An 8,820-nucleotide genomic window follows, 5' to 3' on the forward strand; every position below is an offset into this window, starting at 1 on the left:
TAGAGTTTAATAAATGACGTAATACTGTACATCAGTATTAAATGCATGTAATAAAATAATACTGACTATAAAAATATGCATACAATTGGTCTTCAATAAAAAAAAACTGTAGAATTTTTTTTTATTAGAAGATAAATAGAACAAAAACATTTTTGTGATTAAGCTGAGTGAGTTAGTGCCCTGGAGTCAATTCCTGCTCCAAGTAATTTGATGAGTAGTTTGATGTTTTTGTCTATAGTAGCATTCTCACAATTTTCTTTGAATTTGGGGAAGCAAATTGTTTGATAATTAGAGTCATGTTTAAAAAATTGTTCAGACTCATACTTAGGAACTCTGAACCATTCAGAGAGACACAACAGAACAGCTCACAAAGTATGAAGACATAACGCAGAAAAAGAGGGGGAAAAATGGCTCTCAGGAAATGGAGGAGGAAGAATGAAAGAAGTAGAAAGTCACACACACAAAAAAAAAACATACACCTAAGTGAGAAAATAGTTCTAGAGATTATCTACTTTGGACCTGGAGTATCAGATGCAGCTTTGCAAGATTCTTGCCTCTACTGGACTCACTGCGGGTTATAAGGAATGATCATTTGCTTCACCATGGCAAGTCTAATCCAACTGTGACTTTGGTCTGAACTAATTAGCTCTGCCTCATTGATGTGGTGACACAAAGTTGATTATGCCACAGAACATTTGAACTTCAACTGAAGAATAACCCTGAAAGTTATAGTGAACATATTTATTTATTTAATAAATAATGTTTGAACCTTCAACATGTGCTAAGAGTGTAGCAGATTTTTGGAATTCAAATAACAACTAATGCATTGGTGCTTGCCAGGCATTCTTCTGAACACTTAATCTATCTCATTTAATCCTGGCAACAACCTGAAAAAGCAGCTGTTGTTATTGTCCCCATTTTGGAGGTAGAGAAACTGAGGCATAGACTGATTTCATGACTTGCTCAAGGTCATGGAAATAGTTAAATGGCACAGCCCTTAACATGTGAGACCACTTGGGGAGATGCATAACCTAACAGCTGCAGTGTGATGAGGGATATAATAGCACCATGAGCAGGATGTGATGGAAAGGCAGCAGTGGGCATCTTAGGAACATTGTATCTGAATTAAGTCCTAAAGAATGGGTAAGATTTAGACAAGAGAAGAATGAAGAGAAGGCTTTAACGGCAGGTGAGGAGCATGAGGAAAATGCCTGGAGCCAGAAAGAGAACAGATGTTCATAAAAAAGCACAAAGGTCAGTGGACTAAGAATATATAATAGGAAATGGGCGTGAGGCTGAGAAATCCAGGTGGAGAAGTGACTAAGATCCAAGCCCTGAAAAGCCTGGTTCATCATGCAGGCCATAGGGAGCTGTCAAATGAGTTTAAACTGAGAAAAACAATTTTGGTTCTTAATATTAGAATAAATACTGGAGAGTATTGAATATTAGTTTAAAAAAGTATTATTATTATTTTTTTTAGTTTTGTTTTCTATTCAGTCAGATCTTGGTTTTGAATGTTGGCTCCTACTTATTCTGTAACTGTGGGAACATTACACCTCCAACACCCTGTTTTATAAAACAAGATGAGGTGGGATGATGCTTAGAAGTGGCTTAGTAAATGCAAGGGCTCATAATATGTATGACAAATTGGAGGAGAAGATAGGAAGGAAGAACACTAGTTAAGAGTTCATTTCGAAAAAATATCTTGTATGGAATCTCATGGGATTTTTTTCTCAATATATTTTTGCTTAGATTTACTCTCATTGTGAGTATATCTATAGTTTACTTTTTGCATAATATTCTATTGTGTATATACACCATTTTTCATTGATCAACAACAACAAAAAAGAGTTCATTTCAGTAACTCAGCAGTGAGATGATGGTTCTTTTTTTTTCAAGCAAAGAATATTGGGGTGGCAATTGTTAGTCAAGTTACATATGTTTCAGGTGTACAATTCTGTAATGCATCATCTATATCACATTGTATGCTCACCACCCAGAGTCAGTTCTTTTTCCATCACCATGTATTTGATCCTGTTTATCTTCATCCCCCCTTACTCTTGGGTAACCTCCTCCCCACTTACCCTCTGGTAACCACTAAACTCTTGTCTGTGTTTATGAATTTTTGTTTCTTCACTTGTTTGTCTTGTTCTTTTGCTGTTTTTGGTTTATATACCACATATCAGTGAAATCACATGGTTCTTGATTTTTTTCTGTCGGACTTATCTTGCTTAGCATAATAGTCTCAAAATCCATCCATGTTGTCGCATGATGATGGTTTTTACTGAGGTAGGAGGAGGGCTGATTTTACCCTACCCAGGGATGTTTAGCAATGTCTAGGGGCACTCTGGGTTGTCACAGCTGGAGGTGGGTGCTACTGGCATCCAGTGGGCACAGTCCAGGGATGTTGCTAAACATTCTATAGTACACAGGGCAGCCCTCCACAGAAAAGAATTATTCAGCCTGATATATTAATAGTGCCAAATGCCAATGCTGATAAACCCTGTCCTAAACTAAGTTGTGGGAGCAGAGGTGGGATGAAGTATGCAGCATGAAGCAATGCTAATGAAGCTAAATCAAAAGGCCTTGGTAATTTATTTGATGGGAAGGTGCCATGGTTACAGGGGTGTACTCTGAGTCATTTATCCTACCACCTATTAGAATGCCCTGCACATATGCATACATGGAATTCCAAAATATTTGTTGAGTAAAGAAGGAATGAATACATGAGTGAATAAATGAAGGCAAGGAGAAACAGAAATCAAGAATTTTCTCCAGTTTGTTGGCTTGGGCTATTTAATTAATAGTGGTGGCAGTCTCTGCAATAGGAAGAGGAGCTCATCTTAGAGAAAAGATGGCGTGTTCAGTCATGGACTTGATATGCCTAAGACAATTGTTTACAATACCGATAGACCCAATTCTTCAGTTGTCCAATGCCTCAGTTGTTGATTCTGATAAATGAGATAACACATTTTTAAAAATGGAAACTTGCCTTGAAACGAGTTTTTAAAAATAATATTGGATATTTATAAATTATAACCAAGCATAAATTCAAACTATTATGATAGAGAAATCTCCATTTTTGCATTTATTAGTTTTTCTGAGGAAACCATATTTTAAAACTTCCAATTATGTGATCTTCAGATGCTAAATATTTCCTTCCCTCATAATGCTTTTTTCTTGCCTAATCTCGATATTTTAGCTCTGAAGTGAAGTTAAAAAAAAAAAAAGAAAGAAAAATCTACTCATGCCATTTCAGCACTAGAGGGAGTGGAATTACTTTTATCCTCAGATGTGGTTACTTGTCCTTCTCCAAAGCTGTTCTGTCCCCACGGGCCCATCTGCCATTGATCTATCCAATGACCTCTAGAACCAGAGTGGAGCTATTTGGCCCCAGGGTTCCCTTGACATATACTCAGAGAGTGCCATTCAATGGCCTTGTTGAGGGGTTTCTATTCCACTAGTGAAGCACAGGAGTGTTACAGATGCCAGGGACATTGAGCTCATTGCCACTGCCGTTTGTAGCTTTGTCACTCCACTCTGGGTGTAACTCTTCTCTTCACACATGTCTTTGCCATAAAAAGAATACTGCTCTTTCTAAGCCTCTTCTTACCCCCAAGAACCACTCTGTTCTTTCAATTTGTGAACCATTTCCTAAACCATTTAGGGCAGATTTCCTGGCTCCTGGGGCAGAGTGTATTTGCCATGGGCTATCCCACCAAACCCGGGAGACAACTTGGGAAACTTGACTCCTCTTATTGCAGAGGGGCTCCTTGTAGGCCTGGGTATTTATTGGTGGATGGACCTCACCTGTCCTTTCTGTTCAAGAGTGTTAATCTCAGAGACCCTTGTGTTCTTAGGGATCACAGTGATTTTCCATTCTATGAATTTTGCTCATTAAATTTTCCAGAAACTTTAGGAGTCTTAATACAAACAGAACACGTGAAGGTCTGACCTGATATCTCTCTCTGGTCAAGGTGGACACCCAGCATACACCCCACACCTGTCCTTTCCTACATAAATTTTTAATTAATCACACTTTATCTTCATATTACTACTGGCTGGCATTTTATTCTTGAACAATCTGCATTTACTAACTCTTAAACCCAGCAGAATTAGCTATTCAAAACAGCCATCAAGACCTGGTGTATTTTGGCCTCCGTGGCCCTTGTTATGCACCTTGAGGACACTTCTGTGTTTCCCCCAAAGTAAGACCTAGCCGGACAATCAGCTCTAATGCGTCTTTTGGAGCAAAAATTAATATAAGACCTGGTATATTATTATATTATATTGTATTGTATTATATTATAGTATAGTATACTATTATATTAAAGACCCGGTCTTATATTATAGTAAACTAAGACCGGGTCTTATATTAAGTTTTGCTCCAAAAGACGTATTAGAGCGGATTGTCCGGCTGGGTCTTATTTTCGGGGAAACACGGTAGATGCTGCCTAAGTAGGAGCTTACCAAACACATTTGAAAGAGAGTTATGATTGGACTGTATCCTTGTATCATGGCCTAAAACTATTTTTGGTCAGATTTTTCAATCCTAAATCCATCTTGTGGTTGGGGGGTTTGGCAATCACGCTTTCCAAAAATATTGAAACATCAGGAAGACGGCCCTGAAACTAGTGCAGATGTCAGCACCTTCATTTATAAGAACTCACACTGCCGTCATGGAAAACATGCTAATGCCAGAAAGAGGGAGGAGAGATTAAAGGAGCTCTAGAAGCAACAAGTTGGAGCTGGATTTCCTAGGGGTAGTGCGTGCATGCACACATAGAAGGATGTAAAAACATTTGTCAATTTTTTTTTTTTTAAATCCAGTAGAGGAACATTTTATCTGTTTGTCAGACCTGTGAGCTCTGCTGCCTCCATTGCATTAGCTTTTTGTTCATTTTTAAGTGACTGAAATGATGAAAACAATTTCCTTGTGAAGTCTCGCCAAAAAGCATCAGGGGAAACAGTATCTGTTCGTGTATTGGATCAGAGTTCACATTCTGACAGAGTATTTTCATGTCAAAACGAGTATCTCCATGGTTATGCAGTCCTTTTCTTGTCAGCTATTAAATTGCTACCAAAGACTGCAGGTTGGAGGTGGGATTTTTTGTTTGTTTGTTTTTTGATGTTCGTTTTTTAAATTTCTTCCATTGAAAGAAAGTAGAGAAAACAAAAGAAGATGTTTGTTCATACATAAGTTCTAATATGATACTAAGAAAATGATGCATTGTGTGATCTCATAATCAAAGTTTCTCCATGAAGGCTTAATCTGGTTCTGGGAATACTTCTGAGAGTTTTTATATCCATTTTTGTGAAGCCTAAAGAGGCTTCAGTGTCACACCGCACCCCAAGAGGTCTGTAAAGTTTTTAAAATATTAAGAAAGACATAATTGTTAAAAGACTAGTTCTTAAAGGAAATCCCTGTGGAATATGAAAAATCTCGTAAGGCTACAAGGCGACAGTGTTGCCCTGAGGACTGATGTGGCTCAGTTCATTTAGCAAATACCATAAACAGCTTTATTATGGGAATTGGGTGAAGAAATCTTTCATTAATAGGAAATATTTGGCTCTACACTGCAAATAAAGTGATGTTTACATAATTGGTTAAGATCTTTCAGAGATTCAATATCCTTCTGCTCAGCCTCAACGTGAGTAATATATTAAATACATGATTTTGAAAAAAACATAAAATTCGGTTGTGGGTAATGGTGATTTCTCATTTTCAGTTGTACCCTTTTGTTGTTCTCTGAATTCATTCAATGTCCTTAGGGAAAATGATTCAAATTCCCACCCTGGACTGATGTGTTATAGATACTCTTTGGTAGTGGACTTTGATGGAAAGAAATATGTTCCAATTCTGAATCTCCAAATTCATAAAGAAGAATCTGTGCTAGATTCCCAATGGTGTGAACAGAAGGAACATTTGACACACACAAACAATTAGTATGGGCTTTGATTCCAAATCCCAGTGAAACCCTGAATCTGCTGATCTAGCCTGGGCCACATGTAAGCCGTTAGACTTCTATTGCTGTTTCTAGCTTATACCTAGAATTTGAGGCAGTCCAACCAGCCTGCTTTACCTCCTTCCCCTCAGGACCACCCTGGTATTTATCAATTAAAACTCCACCTGCTTCTTTGGCTCAGCTCAGAATCTTCTTTTCCTGGAAAGTGTGTTCCCGTGGAATAGAATAGAAATGGTGGTGAGCTAAGGTTGTGACCAAGAAGTACTGAGCAATCTCTAGATTAAAATTAGATTAGTTAGTTTGATTAATTAGAGAGTGCAGCCAAGAGCCTCTAAATCTAAGAGAAGACAATCTAATTTAATTCTGAGTATCCATGAGCATTGGAGTTAGCCTTTGGTGTGTCAAGATGGGGTGGGGAATCAAAGATACATGGATTTGGCCAAGACTTCCTTCTCTTCTCTTGGCTCCTTGGACGCTGCTGGCTTCTTCTGAATCTATATGGGAGCCAAGATTTTTATCCTGTAAGCCAGAAGAGTAAAAAGATGATTTTGAAAAGTGAATCTAGGAGTTATTTGAGTGACAGATCAGAGGGGAGAAAGCTGGAGACAGGGCAGTCATGGTCATAACGTATTCTATGTGAGAGACCAAGAAGATCAGCGCAAGGGAAGAGAGTTGGTTAAAGGAACTGTAATGGAAAAATGACTGTCAAGATGCAGTGGGAAGTTTCCCAAACAGGTCGAGAGGGGCTTTTATTTTCTGAGCTTATCAAATGTCATGAAAGAAAAGTGTGTAGGATAGGAATGCAGTCAACCAAATATCCAATGTTGGAAAGATTTCAAAGTAAAGTGAAAGATGGAGGTAAGAGGGAGAATAATGCAAAATGTAAGGAGTTTGCTGACGCCTGTTATACTCTCCTTAAAACCCCAATCAAGACAAGCATTAATTTTACATTACACAGCACTAACTCTTCACTTTGTACACGTTTTGATGAAGTCCTTCCTGGAACATACTATCCTTAAATTATGCATTAGGGAGCTCTGCTTCCGCCTGCAGTAGTCACTTTTCCTTAGCGGTTTCTACCATCTGAAATGGTGGCTCCCTAGCACATAAAAGCAAATGATCGTTATCGTCAATCCCCTGGCTTCATTATTATTTCACAGGATGGACTGCAGAAGACAAAGTATAAATAGCCCTTTCTTACTATTCATTACCAGTCACATTTTCTCATATTCAGTTTCATTCTTCCCTTCCAAGAAATCTAAATAGGAGTAGATATTGATTTTGGAAATGTGTTTCTTAATGGTGAAATAAATAGCAAATTATACTATGAAATGTATGCATAACTTTAAGTGTACATTTTATGTCCTTCGGATAAAAAGATCTGTGCTTTGTCATATCTTTAGAGAAACATATCAGGAGACGGGTATTTTGTGTTTAGCAGGGGAAAAAATAGTTTCACCACTTTTTTCTGTGCCTAGAATGAATAAAACATCTAAGATTTCTTGCTCTGCAAGCCCTTTTACAGTGTAGCAGAATCAAGAGGGGAAAATTCACCTGCAGTTTTGATATACAACCTGACAGGACACAGACTACAACTCACCAAAAAATTCTGATTGAAAGATTTATCTCCTGGAAGAAATCCATGCAGATAAAGTGGCTAGATAAAGCAGGATGGAATAGCGCACAGTTCAAACTAGTTCTTACATTTTTCATGTAATGGCATTCTTTTGTTCTTTGTATTAAATATTCTACATAGTCAGTCTCACTCTCTATATTAATTGATGGAATTAAAGCAAGCTAGATATTATGTGCACATGCGTCATTTCTGATTGGCCCAGTCTGAAAGCTTACTGGGGGATGAAAAAAAATCATCACACACACAATGCTTTCTTTCTGGGCAGTCTGAGGAACACAAGACTGGAAACAGAAATGGGAATGTGTTCTGAAAATCACAGCCTTGAATCGGCAAGCTATCATTTTCAGAAGTGAAAGCACAGTATGACTCACTGTGAGGACACTACCCCTTGTTTAACCTCATATGAAAAGCACATCGAATCCAAACCTTTATATTGGAGATCTCAGTAGTCACAGAGAGCGCTGCGGATGGTGTGAATTTCCCTGTAGGCAAGTGTGGAAGAAAAGCCTGATTTTTGTGTGCAGTCTTTGCCTGCTAACAGGGTCAGCCTCAGGGGGCAGTCACTCAGGGCAGCTCAGTCTTTTTGCCTTATAATGGCAGGGCATAAAGCCTTTTTTTTTTTTTTTTTTAATTTAAATTGCACAGTCTTACTTTTCGGGGCTGATTTGTTTATATTTATGGACTTGAATAACTCGTGACTTTGGGATGGCAGCATATTTGTTCTTATTCTATTCTTACTCTTGTAATTAGGTCTCCCTTGCCCCTATACACACACAGTTTAGTAACATGAACCATGAACTAAACTTAATGCTATGAGATAAAGCTCTAACTTCCATTATAAATGCTGAATAAATTCCTCTGGCCTTAGTTCTCTGAGACAGAATCTCTTTGCATATGTCATACACTCACTTGCTTTTTCTCTCATGGTCTTTCAGTGTTTACTTGGTTCTACCTTTAGGCTGTGTCTCAATTAGTTTGGTTAGTTCTGTCAAAATTGTGCTTCAGAAAAGCCTAACTAAAATGAGTGAAGCCAGATATACACAGACATTTTGATTAATTTTTCCCTTTTAAGCCACTTTTGAATTTTAAAATGCTTCCTGTGGAACAGACTTAAATCTTTGCCCTCTACTGCATTGTTTGAAACAGGATTAACTGAATTACAATCAAGTGTCTCTTGCAATTCCACCGAGGGACTCCATGTTGTTGAAATTGTTAATG

The sequence above is a fragment of the Rhinolophus sinicus genome, linkage group LG04 (assembly GCF_036562045.2).
Source record: "Rhinolophus sinicus isolate RSC01 linkage group LG04, ASM3656204v1, whole genome shotgun sequence".
NCBI classification, from domain to species: domain Eukaryota; kingdom Metazoa; phylum Chordata; class Mammalia; order Chiroptera; family Rhinolophidae; genus Rhinolophus; species Rhinolophus sinicus.